Raw genomic sequence first — 22,801 nt, forward strand, 5'->3', positions numbered from 1 at the left:
CATATAATTTAAAAGGTTTGTCAATTTCATAGGGGAGATTTGTTTTACTATTATTATTTAAAGTGAGATATGTGAGACTCTTCCTTTCACTTGAACACTTAGAGACTATTGTAGAGTTACAAACTGACCTAATTTCAATATTATTGTGTTTTAGGGAACAAGGGCGCCAGTAAAGCAGTCAGAATACACACAACATTTATCAGTTAAATTCTCTGTCCTATATGGCTATGGTTCATGGCGCCCCAAAACAATTACAATAGCAGCATCAAAGATCACTGATAGCAGATCGCCATAATGAAAAAGTTTAAAATATTGTGAGAAATACCAAAATGTGACACAGAGACATGATGTGAGCACATGCTATTGGAAAAAAAATATGGCTTTGATAGATCTGTTCAATGCAGGGTTGCCACAAACCTTCAATTTGTAAAAAAAAAAATACAAAATCCTCAAAGTTCAATAAAGTGAAACACAACAAAATGAGGTGTGCCTGTATCTACATCACCTATTGAAGTACTTGTCTATTAGTCCTCATTCCTCTACAACGGGGCAAATCTTTTTCTCTTTGATCCTAAAACTGAACATTTGCAAGTCCACTCAACCTACAGTTACCCTTAAAATGGCACTTGGAATATGACCTCAAATATCAATTTCCTTTGAGAAAAACAAAAACAAACATAAAACAAAAACAAAAAAACTTCAAAGCTACCTAGGCTGGCTTTCCCTGGGTGCTACAGACCAGTTCTTTACTTACTAGGACACTGAATTGTCCATTCAGATCAAAGCTCATATCAAATTGCTCAGGTTGACTTTCCCGGAAAAGCAAACAAACCTAGCCAGCTCTTTTTATAAAGCAAAGCAACAACGGTACCTGTTTTTCCCACTTTCTGATTTTTACCTCTCAAAACAAATGGGGCAGGAAAAAGGCAACATACCTTTCTGAGAATCTTCACCTCTTTTAAGATTTAGGTCTTGTCGAAAGGAGACGGTTTGAACTTCGTTCTTCATTTAGCCAGTCAGGAACTAGCAAGCAAAGGCTTATCAATTGATTGCTATTGCCATGGGTTTCTTCAAAAAGGTCCAACAAACTACTTTTTGGCTCTGTTATTTCTTCCTCTCTTTCTAAGATAGGTCCAGGGATTTACTGACCCACCTTCCCTGACCCTGACACCCCTTTCCCAACTCCATGCAATCTGATTGGCCCCAGCTTCCCCCATGCATTTTCTTGCTCTTAAGTATAAAAAGTCCTACTGCCTCTCCAACTTGGTGAGTGCCTAAAGCCTCACAAGTCAGTGATGACTGAGCAGACACATGTCCAAATGGACATAGAAGGGGGCTACCTCCAGAGAAGTTAAGTGTCTCTCTCCTGCTCCTTGGTAAAATATTCTGTAATTAGTGACTAGGAAGTGCCTCATTTCATCCCAACATTGAATCTGAACTAAGGCAGTACTGGTTTTAAAGCTGTGCTTAAAACACCTGCCAGGCCCAGCTGCTTGTCTCTTGTGTCCTTTAACTCACAGACTTTTCAGTAGCTTAAACCAGGACCTTTTGGCTCTGGGTGATTTAATTTTCACTAAAAAAGGTAACAGATCCACAAATCTCCCCTATGAAATTGATAGGGATAGATAGCATGAGAACTTTTATTAAAAGTTGGAAAAATAGAAATGTAGATAGAAACGATTAAGCTTAATGAGGAAAGCACATTGAAAGCTGAGATAGGCATATCCCTATGAGAGGCATGTGGTACCATATAGAAGGAAGAACTTCTTGTGAGAGGGGCGACATTGAAAGATCCACATCAAAGGCCACTCAAGGTACCCCACATGTGCTACACTTGAGTTTAGACAAAAAACCAACAAGAAGGTAAAATTTGCTTGAATTTAGAATGAGCGAAGGTGAATAATTTGAAGTAAATCTGGAAATGCTGATGAGTTCCAGATTATGAAGTGTTTTTAATGCCAATCTGAGGAATTTGTATTTTACATTATATGCAGTTGAAAACCACTTAAGATTACTTAGCATGCAAGCAGCATGTACAGGCCTGTGCTTTAGAGAGATTCTATTGGCTGCTGTATGGAGGATAGACAGGAGAAAGGATAGGCTAGAAGCTAGGAGGCAAAATGAAAGGACATTGAAATAATCTAGATGAGAGGTAATTAGGACTAGAACTATGGTGGTTCCTAATCAAATTAGATGGAGAGAATAAATGCAAAAGACGTTCTGGAAGTAGAATGAAAAAGACTAGGCAATTGATTCCATATGTATGGAGACTAAAGAGTTAAAAAGGATTGAAATTGTGAATCTTGGCTATTGAAAGGGTAGTGGTACCTCAACAGAAACAGGAAAGCTTGAAAAAGAGGAGTCGATTTAGGGAAGAGGATGAGTTCTGCTTTGTACAGTAGAATTTGGCATACCTATGGCCAATCCAAGTAGAGATGATATGATAAGAAAAAAATGACATGGAAAAAACATAAAAACATACCAAATAGAATATTTCCATTATTTTCAAAGCATATCATTTAAGTCAATTTAACAAGTATTTGTTAAATATCTATTATGTGCAAGTTGCTGCATTGAGTACTGGGGTTACAAAGACAAACATGAAAATAACCCCTGCCTTCAAGAAGCTTCTTACATTATATTAGCATTCAAAACATTCTATACAAGTAAGCAGATGCAAATATATAGAATAATGTATACAAATTTCAAGAAGAAGAGAGAGCTAATAACAGGAGATTCAGTTGGTATTAATTATAACACTTAGTAACTGAAAAATCAATTGGGTAACAAGGGGAAGGCAAATTGCTCTGAAACCCCAGTAGCCTTTCCCAGGCTGCAAAAAAGCCATGTGGCGAAGGATACTTGTACATTTAGGGACAAATACCATTTTTAAAGCTAAACGGGTTATTACATGCCTGATCAAGGTCATCAAGAAGCCAGGGATCTACAGGCCATATGGAGATTCTAAGCTTGCAAGTGCATTGCCAAATTACTTCAGCACTTTACAGAAGATTCTGAAGGGGAACAGCTAGTGATTATGTTCATGATTATGTCCTTTTGATGAGGTTGGCATGCAACACATTTAGTCAACCACTTGACCAGTTGGCATTGAAGTTCCGTGAATGTCATAGAGAACTGAATGTTTTTAGGGGGAAAATTGAATAAGTTAAAGCAGAAGAATAGATGAATGGGTTCTGGGTATTTTTTTTTCTTTTCTAAAGTTCCTATTCAAAGCATTCACTGTATAAGTAGAAGTCCAATCCAAACAAATCCTTTTAGCATAAACTTGTCTTTTGAAATTTCTCAAGCTAATCTGAGCACCTTTGAAAAGTTGAACATTTAGCCAATTGAGTACAATATTTTACTAAGAGGATAAAAAAAAAAAACAAAAACAAACAAAAAAACAACCACCACAACAATTCTGACTAAGGTCATCATATCTTTTATTGAAAGTAAAATCTGCAGATGAATAGAAAAAAATAAGTGACAATACATTTAATGCAAAAGGACTAAAATCCTCTAAGTGGTCACACAGCTCTGTTTTTGTCAAGTTTGGAAAGACTGGCTCATTTTTTAAAAGATTCAGGAGTTGTACTTTATCTGTACTCATGCAAAGGTGCCCTTAAAAGATTCTGTTAGCAGTAGAATGACCCCATGTCGGCAACTAGAGAAAAGGCAGTAGTAATTGAGACTTAGGGAGCTAAACAAATCTCACCTTTCCTACAAAGGCTGGTGGTGTAAGTGAAAAATTGTCTCCAGAGACTTCTCTTGCTGTATAGCCCCAAGGAATTAATTATAGCGCCTGGAGTAGGGATGTCTTTGGAAGAGGAAATGTGTCCTTTAAGGCCTTTGTGATCTCAGAGGCACTTTACAGCTTTAAAAGATAGATAGAATGCTTTTTTAAAAACCACATTATTTTAAAAAACCCTGTGCATGGATGTACATAAGAACATTTCTTAATAAATAATTCTGCATCTTTTTCTGAATGAAAAATAACATTCTCATCCAGATGTTGAGGCTAACCTTATTTTCTATTCATATAGGCTTTTATTAAGTGTTTTTGTCCATTTTTTGTGGCTTAGAGTTCACTGATATGCACATATTTTTAAAAAAGTCATTAAACCAGGCACTGTGCTTTTTAAGCTCTGGTTATTTTCATTGGTATCTCTAGAAGCTATATATATATATATGTATATATATATATATATATATATATATATATATATATATACACACACACACACACACACACATATATAACATCATTTTATGGTTATACATGGAATTTCTTGTAAGTTTTAATGGTTTGTAAGAATACTTTTAGACCTCAGTCATATACCAACCTTATTTAATGTATACTAAGGTGCAGGTGGCAACCAATAATTGGAGGAGAGGAAAAACAAGGTACAGTATGGTACTTATTTTCTATTATTTAGGTTGTTTTGAATATCCATGCTCATCACTCTAAGATGGCCAAATAAGATATGGGGGTGGAGTGAGGGGGACATGTCTTCTTTTTAGGATTGTTCTGAAATGTTCTACATTTTGATTCATAGTGAGATTGCTAAATTACTAATTTTCTGTGGCCAGGTTCTTTTTTTGTTATTGTTGTTTACTCATTTTTCCAGCCTATTTCTTGACTTATAACTTTATGTTAAAGATGGGCTCTGCTCTGGGGTGTGAAGAGGGCACTATCTCCAGCTTCAGGTTCTTCTTGCTCCTATTTTCAGAGCTCATTCTGAGGGGTCTGCAAGTTTTCCAAGGTGGTATGATCTAAGGAGAAGTTCTTCCAGTGTGGTATGATCTCAGGAGTTCTTCCAAGGTGATATGATCTAAGGAGTTGTGTGTTCACTGCTCTCCTGGCCTGTGCTCTGGTCTATGAGTGACAACAAGCACGCTTTTCCACCCTGATCTGTGACTTGGAATTGTAAAGGAAAAGTGTTAAATCTATTGGTAAAGGATATTAGATACTGCTGTTATCAATGAACATTTTTATTTTTTAAAAGGAATTGGAAAAGACCTTTGGTTTAACAAAAATGGATAGCATATGTTTATGAAGAAATGATTTTCAGAGGGATTGGAGTAGTTTGGGATGGAAAATTAACTGTATGACAAATACAACGATAAATCATCATATAAAATACTTAGAATGATGCTTCATGTGTATGTAAAAAAGTTTGATGTCTTAAATGAACAGTCAGAACTTTTATTAAAAACTGGAAAACAGAATTGCAGAGAAACACAGTTCAAGGACACAAAATAAGATTTTAAATCCTTCAGAGAACTTTAGAACTTCAGGGTGGCATGGTCCTCAGATCATTTTTATAACTGTTTTACCACTAATCAAAAAAATTTTTAAATGAGAAATTGTGTGAATATTTGGACACATATAATTTCAAAAAGTTTATCAATTTCATGGAGGACATTTGGGGATCTGTTATCTTTTTAGTAAATCACTCAGAGCCAAAAGGTTCTGGCTTAAGCTATTGAAAAGTACATGAAGTAAAGAACACAGGAGACAGGCAGCTGGAGCTGGCAGGTGTTCTGAATGCAGCTCTAAAGTCAGCACCCACTCAGCCCCACTCCACTGAGGCTGCACACTCTAGTGTCTTAGTGTTCCTCCCTACCCTGGTACTGTGACCCCAAACCACACATGGACAATTAAACAGAGTCCTGTACACAGTGCTAGCAAAGGGTTCCCTTTTATCTCCTTCTGAGAAGTTGTTCAATCCCTTTACCATCCATCCGTGGGCTGAGAGTTCTGGAAACTGCAGCCCCCAAATCAGTCACCTCCCAAGTCTTGCTTCCCGGCCTGTGGCCTTTGCTGGACTGCTCTCACTCCAGTGAGATGTCCTGCTGACCTTCTAAGTTTTCTTGGGCTAGAAAATTGTTTCACCTTGTCCTTTTCTTGGTTCTGTTGCTCCAAAATTCATTTTGAAGCATTATTTTAATGCTTTAATGGAGGGGTGTTCGGGAGAATTTAAGCAACTCCCTGCTTTTACTCTCCTATCTTGACTCAGCCTATATCTCTGCAGTCTTTTTTAAGTAAGTTGTGCATGGATGTCCAAAATACTGCTTTGTTAGGGAAAAGATCAAAATTGATACAAAGCTTGAAGAAATATTTTTAAATGACAAAAATGATACAACATGCAAGGAAAACCACTAGTGCCTGACCTATTAAATGACTTTATGTCCACAAATGGGAAAATAGATGGAAGAGAGGTCATCAAAACCAATTATAACAATTTCATATAGAAGTTTAACCAATGTAAATAAATTGCCATCTTGAAGGGATCAAAAGAGCCTAATAATCAATTTAGTCAGCAAACACTTTATTTACTTGCTAAATGGATGTACATAGGGTCATAGATTTAGAGCTTAAAGTACCCTAGAGGTCACTGATTGCAATCCCTTCATTTTATATATGAGGAAACTACAGCCTGGAAAGGTTAAATGACTTGCCCAGGCAAATTTAGCTATTAAATTTCTGAACCATAATTCCAATCCAGACTATAACCCCAAACCCAGTACTCCATTCACTGTACTATACTATGCCAATAACAGTTTGGAATAGAAACTCATTTGTAAAATCATGCGTATCATGAAACATTAAGAATGGTGTCATCTAAGAAGACAGAATGAAGCAGTAGATGGGGGGAAATAGTTTAATTAAAGCATTGACAAGAGATCTAATCTTTTAGGCAAAGTCACCTCTGCAACATCTATGTATGAATCTAGGATGACAAAAAATGAAATTGTAGAAAGAACTTTAGAGATTTTTATACCTCTTTTCACCTTTGAGAAGAGGGAAGGAATCATGTTTGGAGTCTAAAATCACATTGCCTTATGTGCTTCTAGATGAAGCAAAAATGGGATTGAAACAGGAAAAAAGGATAAAAAAATTTGGGCTAGATCAGATATACACAGAGGAGATTCATGTTGGAGGAGAAAATTCTGAGAGCACTGAAGGACTGATTTTCAGGGTTTCTGAATGAGGGTAAGAAACTATAGGCATGGTGAAAAATGGATGCTCTTATTGCCAAAGGGAGATGATGATGGGAGGATCAATGACTGTTCCATTCCCATCTTTACAGAACATTTTATCAGAATTATATGCATACTCACTAAGGGCATGCTTAGTGAGAGAATTAGAAGAAATTAGGCAGACTTTCTCAAGTTATATTCCACCGTAAGCCACATTTTTACCATAATACAATTGACTGAAAAACAAGATTCCCCCATCCTTATTTTTTCTGAGGATAAGGCATATAACTTTGACCCTTGGTCATGAATATAATTTAAGGAATAAAAGGGTTCACTGCTCTTATGTTGAAGGCACGATGCAGTATTCAAAATGAGGAGAGATTCCAAACAGATATGAGGACAATTAATCTTGGGCTATATTAATTAATAACCAATATTACCCCATGATTCATCCTTTTCTTTATTCTGAAAGGCAGGCAGTATCTGAAGGGTATAACTGAGTAATAATTCTCAGACTACAAGGTATCTGCTCCTTAATTAGTCTGGGTTGGGATCCTCCCAAGTGAGACCCTCCCTTCTGTTTTACCCCTTACTGAGAACCAGATTGAAGTAGTTTTCTCCAGGGGCAAATCTCCTGTCCTTGCTTTCTGATCAAGGTTGAGGGGAGACTTGGTTTTCAATCGGGAAGCCAAATCCCAGGGAAGGACAGCTAGGTGATGCAGTGGATGGAGCAGCAGGCGTGGGGTCAGGAAGACCTGAGTTCAAATCCAGCCTCAGACACTTAGTAGCTGTGTGACTCTGTGATGTTTTTGGAGTTGAAACCAAGCTGAACCGCTAGCAGCAACTGAAGACATGATGGCAATTACTGTGTCCTCTAGAGAGAGAAACTTTGGGAGGAGATTTTTAGTTCTGTCCTCTAGCCCGCAGGTTGATAAAGAAAATGAGGTATTGAAGACCAAAACTGAAGCAGTCTCCATAATGATGACAAGACTTCTGGTGATAAGCTGAAATTAATCATTCAGGTTGATGTTCCCAGATTGGTCACTGAGCAGACCTAAAACAGAAGCCCCGGGACCAGCTCCGAGTGTAGAAGTAGATATCAGCACCAAGAAAACTCTTTGTTAATAAACTTCTTAAGTAATAACATGTCCTTCGTTATGAGTGTACATCATCTCCGTAGACTGTGAGCTTAAAGATGACAGGTTATTTACCTTTGCATTTTCTACATCTGGGTGGACCACATTCTCTCCTTCATCTTTCTTCTTCTTCCTGTTATACTACACTTTTGTGAACTCTCTCGTAGCTTCCACAGAGCTACTTTCTGTAAACTTGCTGCCTTCCTCACCTTTTTCCAAGACCATTTAGACTAATAAATTATCTCTTTAAAAATTCTTGCTGGTTATATCAAGCTTCAGGACATTTCAGGATCTTCTTAATGAGATCTACAACCACTCTAAAGAATGTGGTCTAACATAGGGTTGTTGTGAGGATTAAATGAAATGATATCTTAAAGCACTTGGCGTAGTTCCTGGCACATAGTGTGTGCTAAAATAAATGCTTGTTGCTTTGTTCCCCATCTCTGACCTTCAGTAATCTTACCTGAATATGCAGATAAGAATTGTACCATCTCCTTCTTCGGGTTATTGTGAAGAGGGTGTTTTGTGAATCCCAGAGGGCTATGTAAATGAAAATAATTGTCGTTATTAGTCATGACAATAATCAGCAATGATTGATAAACATAAACATTTATGATGGCCCAGCACAGCACTATATCAAATGCCTTTTAATAGATGCTGTAGGAACAAAGGAAATAGTGAAAGGTCCTTTAATATTGACAGCTTAGTCCCTGTCCTGAAGGACAAAAAAAAGACACAATAAATGTATAGTAAATATAATTAAATATATACAAAGGCAACATTACAAAATATGGATAGGGATATAACAGCTTTTGGACAGTGTTTGTGTTTCTTGGTGCCAAGTACAAGAGAAGATTTCATGGAGAAAACCAGAGAAGGAAGAACAATGACTGACACATAAGCAGATAAATGTTTGAAGAAAGCACTCTATGTAGTTTCAAAGTTAAAGAGAGGGAAGCTTGGTTTCTTTGTTTCACTTGGGGGTAATGCAGAAAATGGGCTAGATGCCACCAATTAGTCAATCTGCAATCTTTTATTAAACACTTGCTGTGGGCTACACTGTGTTAGGTGACTCAAAAATAAAATAATCCTGACTCCCAAAGAGATTACACTCTAACAAGGGCATATCTAGAACAAAAATCATAAAATGAGTAAACACAAATAAATGTTAAGCAGTTAAATACAAGGTCATTAGAGATGAAGGGCACTAGCAGCTGGGGGCATCAGGAAAAGTTTCATGTAGAAGGTAATTTTGGAGCTGCATTTCTAGGGAAGAGAGGAAGTCTGTGAGGCATTGGTGAGCACAGAATGCATTCAAGGCCTGACTTTGCAAAGTCATAGGAAGGGGAGATGGAGCGTCATGTGTGGGGAATAAAGAAAAAGGGCATTTGGCTGAATTTCAGAATGAGTGAGGAGGACTAATGTCAGCATTTGCCTGTGCCTTTGGTTCACAGGGCATGCACGAGAGCTGTCAGAAAATAACAGAATAACAGAGCATTATAATTTATGACAAGGAGAAGCTGCCCCAGGGTTCTATACCACACCCCCTCCCCAACACACACACACACACACACACACACACACACACACACACACACACACCCTGTTATTGCAGCTGCTATGTACCTCTCCCCAAGTACTAAAATTGCCTTTGGGCCACTGGACTTGCCATTTCCCTGGAGGTTTTGTTATTGTTGTTTGGTTTTGCTTTTTAAAGCTAAGTAGAACTTCTATCCTTATACCTGCAGCTAATTTGGTTGGATTCCTCTTCTTCACCAAGCCTTCCCTGCCCTGACTAGCTGTCTGTTTTTTATATTCAAAGGTAACCCCAGTCCCAAAGGCTATTGTTGTAACTCTGTCCTCACTGATTGAAAGGGCCAGAGAGATGTGGAGGGAGTAAGAAAGGGAGAGGGGGAGGGAAAGAAAAGAAAGGAAGGAGAGAGGGAGATTAGAAACTCTGTGCGAATATATTCATTGTGGAATAGGTATTTGGTGGGAGAGGAGTCAAGCCTTGAATATAAAGCTTGGGGTTCTGTCCCCAGTTAATGGAACAATGACAGGAATTTAAGTCTCCCTTGGAGAAGGGTGAGGAGAACTATCTGCCTCCCTTCCAGACATAAAATGACAGGCTTAAGTTGCATGTGGGGAAGAGCCCTTGATTCACAAATAACCCTCACCTATGAATCAAAGGAAACTGACTTACTGCTAAGCATAGACTCATAGATCTTTGTGCTTGCACATAATACATACTTTAGAAAAAATGCCTTTTGAACTTTGAATTCTAGAGCATACAGTGAACTGAAGAAACCTTCCGATACAGCACTCTGACTTTAGGTAAGACGGGTAGGCATTAACTCCCTCCCTGACCATCTGTGAAGTCAAATCTTCACATATATACTACTTAGGCAAACCTGAGTCTGAGCCTTGAATCCTTAAATACTTCTGTGTTGGATTTCTTCCCTGAGCATAGGAGACCAAATAGTGATCCTGAAGTAGACATTTCCAGCATTGGCAGTAACCTCGTAAGTAAGAGAAGAGGTCAGAGATTCCATAATCCCAGAGATAGGGAAAGAACTTAGTTGCTTACCCCAATTACTTTAGTTTTGCAAAGGTGACTTTAAGCTTTTGTGTGAGGCTGAATATATGAAGCAGAATATATTCTATGAGGTGGGGATAGTAATAGAATCTATGCCACAAGGTTATTGTGAGGATCAAATAAATTACAAAAGATTTGCAAACTTTAAATCACTGCATAAATGCTATCTATTTATCCATCTATCCATCTATTCTTCCATCCATTCATCCATTCGTACATTTATCTATCTGTTTTATAATGTACCCAAAGCCATCTAGTCAGTTCTCATTCTCCTGTTCATCTCTGGGCTCAATTTAATGTCCATCTGTACTGTCTGCTTCAGAAATACAAAATCCTCAGTTAGTGTTTAAAGCCTTCATAATTTATCCCCAGCCCAACTTTCTAAATGTGTTTTGTAACACACTTTATGTTCTAACCAAACTTTTCTAGTTGCTGTTACACAAACAACATTTTATCTCTTACTCCTGTGCTTTAACAAAGGCTTTCCTTCATGTCTGGAAAGCACTATCTTTTCGCTTATGTCTCTTAGATTCTTTAGCATCCTTCAAGGCTCAGATCACATGCCATCTCCTACAGGAAGTCTTTACCACTTTCTGGACTGCTAGTGTTCTGTCCCGTAGTTATATTGTTTTATATTTGTTTCTGTGTCTATGTTCTTTGTTCCCCAATTGAACTGAAGTTACTAGAGAGGTGGAAATATTTTTCATGCTGTCTTTTATTTCTAGCCCCTAGCATGTCCCTCATGCATAGAGAAGGTGCTTAATACATTCTTAGTTAATTGACGTGATGAGGCTGCATGTGAAGCGGATAGAGTCAGGAAAACTTGGGTTTGAATCCTGGTTAAGATATGTGACCCTAACTATTCTGGGCCTCAGATGGGTTTGGAGTTGATAACCTCTAGGGCCCTTTCAATCTCTAAATCTGTGATCTTAGGAGTTGATGTCCCTTTGGAAGCTTTTTTTTAAATCCTGAAATTGCAAAAGTTCACATTAACAATTCCTGTTTTCCCATAGAAAAGAGTGGGCATTACATTATAGTGAGGATTTCATTCAAGTATGACTTAGATCAGATGGCTGCAGAGGTTCCTCCAGCTCTCAAATACCAAGATTCTGTGATAGTAGTAGTAGATACATGAGAATCACATAAATGAGAGGAAAATTTTGGAAAATTCTTTGTGAGAACCCTCAGAATATTGGAGGGATATTGGAGACTTTGGGGGAATGATAGAACTTACAAGAAGTAAGAGGCAATTATGCTAAATTCATCTTGGACAAAGTTGTTGGAGGTCATTGAGTCATGAAGGACAGACCCAGGAATAAGGGTGAGAGCAATAGCAGAATTAAGGGCAGCAGCAAAGACAAATTCCCAATCCTCCGAAATTCTACCTAGGGGCTGCCTTGACTCAGAATGCCCTGATTTAATTAGTGATTGGATAAATCCTTTTATTAGTAAGAAAAACTGCACCAGAAATTTGAAGTATTATTTTCATTGGAAAAATTTACATTCTTACAGAAAAAAGAAATTGTTCCTCAAAGAACAAACTCTTAGATTACATGACTTTATTTCTCTACTAGGCAAATGGAAAACAAAGGCTTTTTTTAATAACACAGATACCCATTTGGTAAGAAAAAAATTGTATTTCTGTCTGTAAAAGCAATAATTACATGGAAAAACAAAATGATTTTGAGGGCATATGCTTGTTTTCCCCAAACTTAATTTTGGAAAACCCTGTTCTTTTTCCAAAAAGGTTATAGTAATTTTTGTGAAATGCAGAATGGTGCTTAATTTTCATTTCCATAATAATAGTGCTTTGGTCAAAGATACCACAGTGATGCCACAAAGAAACATTTAAGATATAAAGACTGTTTGGAAAAGTTTGGGGAAGGAATTAAACAAGATGAGACAAAAATCTTCAATAAAATGGATAGTGCAGCCCAGATACATGTTGCTCTTCCCAAAGTAGAAAACTTAACAAATGTACAATGAAATGTCTGCAACATCAAGAGTAGATGAAAGGAAATACATTTTCTACTTGGTAGACTTTGTAATTAACCAATGGGAGCAGGTGCTGTCATAAATTATGCCAGTAAGTTGCTGAGTAAGATAAAAAAAAAATAAGACGTGGAAGACAGAATCTGCCCTTCCTAAAATTCAAATATGCCTGAAAGTAAGCTGCTGACCAGTTTGGTACAGAAAAGAGATTTATGACATCCTTCAAGTTCTATTATTGTGCAATTAGGGCTCCAACCTTTCATCAGGGATAGGTAGTTGCTGAGATAAAACACTGACTGGATAGGCTTTGTCAATTCTTGATATATACATAAAAGGTACCATTAAGAAAATTGTCAATAGGCCAGAGATTTCTGCCTGCAGGATAATGCTAGAATATACTTCCAATCCTGTATTGTTTTTAGGTTTTAGGTTTTTTTTTTCAACATCAAAAGTGAAATGTCCTTGTACATGGAGGGATCAGTAGCCAGTGCCAGCTTTTATGATGAAAACATTCAGTCCCCTGTAGTCATTGAGGATTTGGAGATGACAAGATGAGCTTTAGCCAAGGCAGGTTAGCTGTAATTAAATGCTAATGCATTAAAAGAGAGTTGTTTTATTGTCAGCAGTCCTGAAAGGAAGGCAAGGCCATTCTTGCTTGGGGGGGTGGTCTGAAGAGGTTGATTGGGAGTTCTTTGCTACAAAGGTGAGTGGCTTTGTGAAGAAACCAAAGGGTTTTTTTTTGGTTTGTCTTTTGTGGATGTATGGGGGGGGGGCGGTGCAAAAGAATATAGGATAAGCTAGACAGAATGGAATTAAATTGCAAACAAAATAAAGCTTTTGAAACAGGAAAAGAACAGCAAAGAAGAAGCTCCTTGACAGTAGAGACTGCTTCATTATTTGTCTTTGGACCTACAACACCTAGCATAGAATCTAATACCTGGTAGGCAATAAATGCATGATTGTTGAGACAGAGGGAGAGAGACAGAGACAGGCAGAGAGATCTGTGGAGAGACAGAAAGATAAAGAGAGATTGAGAGATAGAGAGACAGTGAGCTTGCAAACTTAGGAACCTAAGAGGTACATGAAAAACTGGAAGACTGAGCTCTGGGAAAATGCCCAGAACAAGAAAAAAAAATCTAATCTCAACAGGTGCAAGTGTTTAACCCAGGAGAGATTATCAACATCTAGCAAGAGAAATAGCTATGACTAGGGTTTAGAATTATAGAATTTCAGAGATGAAAGAGACCTCAGCGGTAATCTAATTCAAATCTCTACATTAAGTACAATTTCCCTGTATCACATTCCTTCAGAACTCATCATTCAGCCTCTTCTAAATGATCACCAGTGTCAGAGTACTCAGTAATTCTTGAATAGCTCTAATTGTTAGGGAGTGTTTTCTTTTTTTTTTTGGAACTTGATTTCTCTGTCTAGAAGTACACCAACCACTACTTGTGAGCCTTGTCTATGTGAAGTGCTGATCAGTAGGAAAACTTTAATCTGCTCCATTCCCTAGGCATCATAGTGGCTGTTCCTAGTCACTCATCATATTGGTGCTATACAGTGCATATACCCAAAGTACTTTAGTCATACTGTTGGAGCTCAGAACCCTCAAACTCAACTGATTCACCAACCTCAGCCACCCTAGTAGCTGGGATTACAAGTGTGCACCATCATCCCAGGCTTTTTCCCTTTTCTTAATTGAGTCAGTATCTACCTTCTACCCACTGATTCTTTTTTTTGCAGAGGGGAAGGCAGGGCAATTGGGGTTAAGTGACTTGCCCAAGGTCGCACAGCTTAGTAAGTATGTCAAGTGTCTGAGGCTGGATTTGAACTCAGGTCCTCCTGACTCCAGGGCTGGTGCTCTACTCACTGTGCCACCTAGCTGCCCTCTACCCATTGATTCTAATTCTTCCCTTTGGTGCCCAGCAGAATTAGCCTAATCCTGTTGCACATGATAACCTTTCCAATCTTCGAAGGTAGTAATCATATCTTCTTTCACCTTTCTAAGCCCTCAGACAATAATCTGTGAGCCCAGCCTTTTGAAAGACAGCTACCCTCTTATAGGTGGCTTCACTCATCCAGGGTGACCCAGGGCTACTGATCCATCCCTGGCAGCATGGGCAGACTGTCAGGGTGCTACCTGGTAGAATAACACACAAGATAGTCCTTTTTCAGTCAGTGACCTAAGGACTATAAGATCATAAGATTTTGAACTAGAAACAACCTTTGAAACTAAAAAAAAAGACTAATGCAAACGGGGACTTCAGAACCAGAAGAGACTAATCTATGTATCTTGCCTACATTTTGTAGATGAGGAAGCTAAGATGTTTAAGTGAATTGACCAACTTTGCAAAGGTAGGAAATAACGGAGTGGGGATTTGAACTCAGATCTTCTAATTCCAAATCTACTACTTGGAAAGATGTGTTTCTTTAAGTAAGGTTCATAAAATACATGGTGGAGGAATGGGACAGTGAACCACTCACAGTTGTAAGGATACTATCAATTGGATTTCAGGGCTCTCTATTCCTCTACAGCAATGGTAGTCCAGTCTCAGTGCAACTATTCTGAATAATCTCAATGAGCTAAGGAATCTGGGAATGCAAAGATGATGACCATCAGCAGAAGAAACCCTGATGATAGTTCCATAGAGCCTGTAGTTCTGGGGCAGGGCGGGAACTATTCTGCTTCATCCCATTGATAGAAAGAATTGCTTTGTTTCTAAAACCAGATGTCATGGCGCACACTTGAAATCTTGCTACTGGGGTGGGATTAGGCTGGTGGATCCCTTGAGTTTAGGGGTTCTGAGTTGTAGTAGAGCTAAATTCCACTTCATATTTACGCTGTCTAGCATCAATATGGTGAGTCACCAGGAGCAGAAGGCCACCAGGATGCCTAACTGGTCAGCTGGGGGAAATGAAGAAGGTTATAGTTTCCTAGTAATGAGCACTCATATTGGTCCTGTCAGTAGTGTCCTCTGTACTTCTAGTCCAGGCAAAATAGGGAGACCCAGGCTCAAAGAAGAAAAAAAAAACTCTTTGTAATTGGAACAAGCATTCCTCTTAGCTGGTGCAGTGGGGATTATGACAGTTAACTAAATAATTAGTTGACCATGGTCATAAAGCACAGAGTAAGGTTTTGAACCCATATCTTCCAACTCCCTAGGCTTATAGCTTAAGGAACAGTAGGGTCCTAGAAGCCTACCCCACTCTTAGGGTAGCGGCCCAGGGAAATGATGGAACTCCCCAGATTCAGAGCCCCGCCCCCCCCTCAATAAAAGCAGAACAATGACTAGCAGTGCCACCCGGTGGTAACAATTGATCTCTAGGCATATGACATCTACCTGGAATGATGATTACTAACTCTCAGTTCTTGCTACATCCCTACTAGTTTTTGCCTGTTTTGATATTGTGTCTGTGTAAAATTATAGATCATAGGATGAAAACAAAATTGAACTAGGAGGGTCCAAAAGGTCATCTGGTCCAATCTTTTCATTGTCTAGATGAAGGACTCAAAGGGCCTTCTGGTCCAACCCTTTGTGTCAAGGTGAAAAAGCTGAGGGCCAGGATGTTAAATGAATTGCCCAAAGTGACACCAGAGTAACAGAGATGGGATTTGAACCCAGGGCCCCTAAGTTCAGAGATATTGCTCTTTTTTACTGCACTGTGCATCCTCCAAGAACAAGCCCCTACAGATTGGGGGATGTGGCTTTTTCTGTATAGCATGAAGTGACCTGAGCAATTTTCCTAAGTTTTATTAGTCTAATTCAATAGTCATCAATGATCACCAGAATTATTTTACTGACAAGTAAGTAAACAGGATGATGATTATAGGTACGAGAAATTGTAGGTTTTCTGGATAGATCTTGGTGAATCTAATTAACCATGTCCTTAATATGGTTTTAATGATGTATCACAGTTTTACCTGACCTATCTCTGTAGAGCCAACTAGTATTTTGAAATGTGTTAGATGGTGGTGTAGTAGAGGTAAATTAGAATAATGACTCGTTACCTTTTGGTATTGAACAGAATTTACTATCCCTAGATAACTCCATCAGAAAGAATTTTAAAGTCTGTGCCACTGCCTTTGGATACCTAATAAATGTTATTTGGAAAAAAAAAACCTGAATAAATGAGTCCCCATCTCCCATTTCCTACAAACACAAATATATGTTTAAGCAACTTTTTTTTCTTTTTATAGTCAATCTAGAATTTCATCTGTCAAGGGCTATTCTCACCTAGAAACTCCCCTAAACAATGTAGGTGTGCCATTAATCTGTAACTTATACTCTTAAAGAGTTGCCTGGGCAACAAGAACTCAAATGACTTGCCCATTGTCACGTGTGTCAGAGGTCAGACTTGAGCTTAGGTGTTGCTGACTCCAAGAATACTTCTGATATCACAGAAGACACATTCCTAAATATGGCAAAACAAACTTTTGTTGTTGCTGCTGCTGTTCTTGTCATTATAGTTGTACTCATTATGAGATCACAAGTAGATGAAATTTTGGAAAATATTATGCTACATCAGATTGCCCAAAAGACAAAATCATGATGTGATCATTTCACTTCTCCACATAATCTCCAGGGTGTGGCATTTAAACATTTTCATTTCAGAGCATCCAGAACAAATCCATTTCTATTTCCATGTTATAACATCTAAGGAAAAAGCACAGCCCATTTATTCCTTTCAGCTGCCAGCTCTTTGCATTTTCCAAAATGACTGTCACCTCAAAGATCCACTTTAAAAGCCAGCACCTCTCCTTCTAAATGCACATTAAATACTATGTAAGAATTTATTTTGCACAATGGATTTGCTATGATGTACAGTATTGAGAAGGTTTTCAAAATAACGAGATTACAAGTGAACAAATATAGGTGATTCATTAGGGAAGCTGATTGTGGTCATTGAACAAAATACACTTTCAGAAAGGGTGGGCTGTTATTTGCTAATTTACCCAGACGACACAAATGTGGATAAAAGCTATATTGAAGAAATGACTGAGATGTAGTTTCCTTTGAAAATGTAATTGTTTATATATTATTAGAGAGGTTTGCAGAATGGCACAAATGAGAGTAAGGACTAATTTGAAGCCCATGCTTCAGGTTTTAACAAATGCCCTGCCAATGAAGATCAATCATGAGAAAATAAAGTATTAAAAAGCTTAATAATAACTAGGATACATCAACGGCAACTGCCCTGTGATAATGAACTGAGTAGATTATCAGGCACAACATAATGAATGCCTTGTTTCCAATCAGCTTTTATAAACAAACAATGATGGATCCATCATCCAAAATTAGCAAAAACATCAGAGTGCAATGATGATTTAATTAAAATAGGCAGGATACAGAAATGAAGGGAAAATAGTGGCCTACATAAAATAATCCTGTAACAAAGAGCTTTGAAATCAAAATCCACTCCAGAAAAATCACCAAACAGAATACAAGTAGGAAGCTACTATAATCCCCAGAATAATAAATTAGCACCAAGGTGTTGTATCAATGGTTGCAAATACAGCCTGCCCGACTTAATATTGGCTTGGAATAGAAACAATGACTGAATTCACAGGAAGATTTTGAACCAGAATAGTGGTATATAGTATGGAAAATGGTTTGGTGATATATATGTGTATATATATATATATATATATATATATATATATATATATATATATGCGTGTGTGTGTGTGTGTGTGTGCGCACATGTGTATACACATATATATGTATATATACATATATATATACATATATATATATATATATATATATATATATATATATATATATATTTCTTCTTTCTATCCCTTAGTCTCAGTAATTCAGCAATAAGCATTCATTGACAGTGTCTCAGGATTTAATCAGCTTTTGTCCAGAAATATAAATAGATCCTGCCTCCCCAAGCTGATTTTTTTTATTAGGTGAAGATACTACAATATTTTGGAAGAACAATGATTTCATCCAAAGGAATGTTTCCTATTCTGTTATAGATTGCTATCTTCCAAACCTTTCTATCTTCATTCAATAATATTTGCCTTCCTGTACTTCCAGTCAACCTGGGCTTTTCTCTATTTTTCACCCATAACATTATGTTTTCTTTCTCCATGCTGTTGTAGTAGTTGTCCTCCATGCCAGGAATGCAATAATTTCTCACCTCTGCCTCATAGAACTCCTTCACTTCCACAAAGATGTGGCTCAAGATCCATTTCCATGCCTTGTCTGTTAGTGAGGTCCTTCAGTATGTAGCTTATACAGGGTGTTCCTAAAGTCTGGACACAGGAAATATGGAGTTATTGCATCAAGTTCATGTGAATCTTGCAAAGTGCATCAACCTTTGCATCACAAATGATGGAAATCATATTGAAGATATCATCTGTTAATACTCCAATTAAACAAAATGTTGTTGAAAATTTCATTCATTTCATTTCTTGAAAATATGCATTTTCCTATGTGTCCAGGCTTTAGGAACACACTGTATTTAGTGCCATTGCATTTATTTATTATCTCTGTATGCTTTCTGTATATACCAATATATATCCATGCTATGTTTTCCAATAGTTTCTTCAGAGTAGTAGTTTTGTTTTTTCTATTTTGCTTTTGTTTCTCTAGTGCCTACTATAGTGTCTGGAATATAGGTGCTTAATTAATCCGTGTTGGTTGATTGATTCTCATCCTGCATGTTACTCCTAATGCACAAGTAATCATCGATTACATACTAGAGTCTGCTTACCCCATCATATTCGAATATGTTTTAGATACAAGTAGGATGAAAATACAATTTTCAAAGTACTTGTTCCTTTAGAAATTCAAATCGGGTTTGAAAATCATAAAGTAGAAGATGCAATCTAAGGGACAATAGCTTTCCTTTGGTGATCAATTTGATTTAAAAGCTCCATGGGGGGCCTTATTACAGGGTGGGTTGAAAAGCATAAAAAGATGATTGAATAAGTGGAATATAATTTTTTTAAAAAAATAAGTACTTCAAATGCCCTTATTTATAGGACAACAAGAAAATACTTGAGGGTTTTCAACCATCTCGGGCTATAGCTTTAGAACAACAGAAGTTATGTGGGTCATTCCTATAGCTAAATAGAGTACTATTCTTGTGCTACATAGTAGAAAGAACATTACTCTAGAAGTCATATGATCAGACTTCATCCCCTTACTTTTCTAGAAATTCCTACACAAATAGGATAAAAATGCAATCATCAACACATGTGTTCCTTTTGAAATTCAAATAGAATTTGATTTTTTAAGTAGAAGATAGAATCCCAGTGACAATATATTTCTCTTGCTGATCAATTCTTACCATTCCCCTAACTAATCTGGAAATTCACATAACTAAGAAGTGTGAACTCTCTGAGCTTCAGTTACCTCGTCTGTGAAATGGGGACAACAATCATCATACTGCCTAAATCTCTGTACTCTCTGAGTTATTATTAAAGAATCACATGGGATGATGCATGTGTAAAGCACTTTTAAATGTAAAACACTCTCTAAATGTCGGTTATTATCATTATCATCATCATTATTATTAATGGTATACACAAAATATCACATACTTAAATACTATAGGGGCAGTATGTCTGTCCCTGTAAAAATTCCTCTTGTTAAAATTTTGGCTTTAAAAAATAAAACTGGATGTAGGAGGGAAAGGAGATGTGCTTGAAATAAGCACAATAAACCATATATTTTCTAAAAAAAAATCCTTTAATATATTACATCTCTTTTAGGTGAAGAGACCTCACTTTGAAGTAAATGAATGCCTAGTGCACATGCTCAAGATTTGGAAAGAATGAAATCTGACCTCAGAACTAGCAAAGGAAAAAAAAGTTGCAAAAAATGATGCTTTTAACTCAGGAACAGATAAAAGTAAAGCGGGTACTTCTAGAATGAGATGAAATTATATTTTGAGAGAAATAGAGAGAGAAATAGATAAGAGGGTCTGAAGAGGAGTAGACTGAAAAGAGAAACTGGGCATCAGAGATTTCATTTTCAATTTCTAGTTTTGCTACTGTTAACAGTGGCAGATACCATACAGTTCATTAGTTCATTTCATTTATTTAATAACCTCCTATGTACATCATTCTACTCATTTGAAAAGGGAGATTATTGCTATGGGATAAATTGTAATAGCCTCATCACCCCTCCATTACATTCCACCCCATACTCAAATGTCACTTATTCCAGAAATCATTTAAATCATTCTCAAGTGAAGCAAGAAGATAACTCTTTCCCTCCCTGCATGATTCTAACACAGGCCTTTACATACAACTCTTATGCTGTTACTATTTATTCTTTGGGGGGGGGGTATTATAGTTTCCCTCACACAATAGTTGCACGGAGTTCTATAACAAAATAGGTGTTTGATAAATATTTGTTACATTAAATTGAATAATATAAATTGTACTATGTTAAGTGCAAAATAGGTATCCAGAATGATATGAAATATTTGAGGACTGAAAAAGAACATAAGGCAAAACATAATATGTTAAATACATTATGGAGATGCATAATGATGCACTTTTCTATGTCTTAGAGGGGAAAGGATATGACTTATTGAGAAATCAGGGAAACTTCATAAAAATTTATTTTATCTATTTATTTATAATATTTGAGTTGGGTTTTAAAAGATAGGTAGAATTTCAACAGGCAAAGAAAGACTGGGAGGTAAATCTAGGTAAGGGGATTGTCTAAACAGAATGCAAAGTTGGAGTATGGGGTTTGTTTGAAAAAGAGACAATCATCCAGTTTTTCCCCTAACTTGAAGTATTAAGAACAGTATTAAATAAACATATGGTGTTAGCATGCCATGAGATCCTAGAAGTCCTTTAATGCCATAAAAGTGCCTGGGCTTTACTCAGATCATCAGAGAGAATTCTTGAAAGGGTCTCAAGTGGAAGAGTAACTTGAATACTTTTTATATGTAGGGGGGAATTGATCTAGAAATAGTGGGAAGCATAAATTGAAGGGGGAAAAAAACAAAGGCAAAATTATCCATTATTATTCTATTGTAATATCCCCAATTAACAAATGATTAAAGGATATGAAGAGACAGTTCTCAAAAGAAAAATTTCAAGCTATCAACAATCATATTAAAAATTCTCCAAATTATTAACAATTAAATAATCTCAAACTAAAGTCATCAGATTAGCAAAGTTGGCAGAAAACAAAAGTGAAAAATATTGGAAGAACAGCAGGAAAATGGGAACATTAAAGTATTGCTTTTAAAGTTATAGATTCCTCAAGCCATTCTAGAAAATAATTTGGATCTATGAACCAAAAGTCACTAAACTCTGTATACTCACTGACCAAGTGATGCCACTACTAGTCTGGTTACTCAAAATAATCAAAAGAAGAGAAAAAGAACCTGTACATATAAAAATATTTATAGCAGGTCTTTTATGGGTTTTAATAATATTTTTATCAATTACATATAAAGACAATTTTCAACATTCATTTTTTGAAAAATTTTGATTTCCAAATTTCTTGCCCTACCTCCTCCCCAAGATGGCAAGCAATATGATATAGGTTAAATATATGCAGTCATATAAAACGTATTTCCATATTAGTCATGTTGTGAAAAAAGAAACAGAACAAAGAAAAAAAATATCATGAAAACGTGAAAATGCTATGCTTCCATCTGCATTCAGACTCCACAGTTCTTTCTCTGGATGTGGATAGCCTTTTCCATCATGAGTCTTTTGGATTTGTCTTGGATCATTGTATTGCTGAGAAGGGCTAAGTCAATCATAAGTGATCGTTGCACAATGTTACTGCTACTGTGTACAGTGTTCTCCTGGTTCTACTCACTTCGCTCAGTTCATGTAAGTTTTTTCAGGTTTTGCTGAAATCTGTCTGCTCATTATTTCTTATAGCATAATAGTGTTCCAGTATATTCATATACCACAACTTGTTCATATAATTTTAAGGAGTTTTGTTTCTCTTTTTATTCAGTGAAGGGTCAGGAGAGGGAGAAAATAAAATTTTTAGGGGAAAATAATTTATTCCAATATTTTCAGTGCCAAATAATTGATGCTACCTGGTTTTATTAGGTTGGTAGCAGAAGGAATAGAACAAAGGGAAAAGATATTAGA

The 22,801-nt window shown here is 36.9% G+C and overlaps 1 pseudogene; it reads right to left on the reverse strand.

Moving 5' to 3' along the window:
• The window catches only part of LOC118847159, a 39,307-nt pseudogene extending 38,299 nt beyond the window's left edge, over nt 1–1,008 (reverse strand).
• Nucleotides 1,009–22,801: the final 21,793 nt, after the last annotated feature.

Source organism: Trichosurus vulpecula, chromosome 4 (genome assembly GCF_011100635.1).
Source record: "Trichosurus vulpecula isolate mTriVul1 chromosome 4, mTriVul1.pri, whole genome shotgun sequence".
Classification (NCBI taxonomy): Eukaryota; Metazoa; Chordata; class Mammalia; order Diprotodontia; family Phalangeridae; genus Trichosurus; species Trichosurus vulpecula.